This window comes from Branchiostoma floridae, chromosome 4 (assembly GCF_000003815.2).
Source record: "Branchiostoma floridae strain S238N-H82 chromosome 4, Bfl_VNyyK, whole genome shotgun sequence".
NCBI classification, from domain to species: Eukaryota; Metazoa; Chordata; class Leptocardii; order Amphioxiformes; family Branchiostomatidae; genus Branchiostoma; species Branchiostoma floridae.
The window spans coordinates 3241023-3242683 of record NC_049982.1 but is presented as its reverse complement, the minus strand read 5'-3'; the positions used below and the strand labels follow the sequence as shown (position 1 = coordinate 3242683).

The following is a 1661-nucleotide window of genomic DNA, read 5'->3' as shown; positions in this document are numbered from 1 at the left end:
GACAAGACAAAATTTATTCTATAAATGGTTCAACTGAAAGAAAATGCACACCCCTCACTTGAATTTTAATGCAATGGCCCAAGTCGGACTATACCATTGTACATGGTGCTTGAGGGGTGCCCTGTATGATCTTATTTGCTTTCATTAAACACAACTGACCTGGCAAGGAATTTTAGAAGGATGCTAATAGGATGTACATTTATGCTGCACTTTTCCTTCACGGAAAAAAAAAAGAAAAAAAAAAGCTCTATTAACTTGTTCCTGTTTTTTTGCCATCTCACCAGCAAATATTGCAGTATGTAACACATTGTGTGGCCTTTTTTTATCTTGAATTTTTCATATATATACTGATTATGTTTGTCAAATGTACATATCGTTAGTCCTTTTGTTACCATTGTCTGCAACACCCCTACTCTTTAATGGACTGATCCATTGTAAAAGAGATTTAATTGGCTTGGGGACTTAACCACTGTAAAACAGGGGTAAACAGTGCCAAGAATCATGGTGTTGTAACAGGAGTGCTATTGTTGCAGATACTTGTAGAATCAAGTTGGACAAAATGTTAAAAACAAAAAAAATTGTACTGAAAACAGCAATGTAGCTTCATTAAAATACTTAGGGGTTTATAAATTTTTTACATCACTTTTTTTTATATTTGACATGCAAATTATTGTTTCATTATAAAATATTTCTGTATTTTTATGGCCATCATCATGTACACCCCCTTCTATATGTTCATGTGGCATGGCCCAAGATGGACTGATCCATTCTCCATGGTGCTTGAGGGGTGCAGTATATGCCCACCCTACATTTTGCAAGCTAAATTCTGTATTTGTAAGTTTTGATATGTAAGTTTGTAACATTACATGTATAAATAACTGTAGTGATTTTAGTATATAGAGTAATGAGTTTGTTTTTCTTGTATTTCCCTCTACTTGAAATTCAATTGAGAGTTTGAAGTTCAGTGCATGGACTTGACCTCAAGGTCAATGTCCAAATTTGGAATCAGCCATGTTGTTGATCAAGGTCAACATCTGGCCAATCAGAACAGAGGGGAACAAAACTGACCAATCAGATTTAGGGACAGGTGGATTTGAATTTGAATTGACTAATCAGAATCACTGTCAGTTGATTTGATCCAACTAATGAGCACAAAGAAATCCTCAGCACAGAGCTGCTAGGGACGAATCAGCATTGAGAATACACGTGTCAGGATCCATGAAAATGATTGGTCATTACCACCTTGCACCAACAATGGTTTGGTCCATTTACATTTAGATTATAGGATTTGGGACTGTCACACTTTGAAGGGGGGGGACTGCAGGATGTAGAAGCCATATTGTCTGTTGTATATTGTTCAGGCACTATAAATACCATCACTTGGTTCTTGGACTGACTTGAAAAAAAGTCATCCGACGATTTTGTACACAACATTTTGTGGTGATCATATATTTTGTAACATTCTCTCCTCTCAGGGCATTTTCTCCATTTTTATTTCTTCTGATCTCCAAGGTTCCTTTACGCATCAAGAGTCCAAGACCCAAGATGATAGGGTGTAGACATACCTGTGTAGAGCAGGTCTGAGTTCTTAAGACATTTTCTTACTAAGGGCACGGCAAATTCAGTTTGTGTTCCACATCTGCATTGAGTCATTATTTCCC

The 1661-nt window shown here is 36.7% G+C and overlaps 1 protein-coding gene and 1 long non-coding RNA gene across 2 annotated transcripts in view; one reads left to right on the top strand and one right to left on the bottom strand.

Annotated features, from left to right (window-relative positions):
* The window catches only part of LOC118413013, a 711153-nt gene that overhangs the window by 437148 nt on the left and 272344 nt on the right, over positions 1-1661 (bottom strand). The gene's annotated exons all lie outside the window — the stretch shown is intronic.
* The window catches only part of LOC118414515, a 660232-nt gene that overhangs the window by 425634 nt on the left and 232937 nt on the right, over positions 1-1661 (top strand). The gene's annotated exons all lie outside the window — the stretch shown is intronic.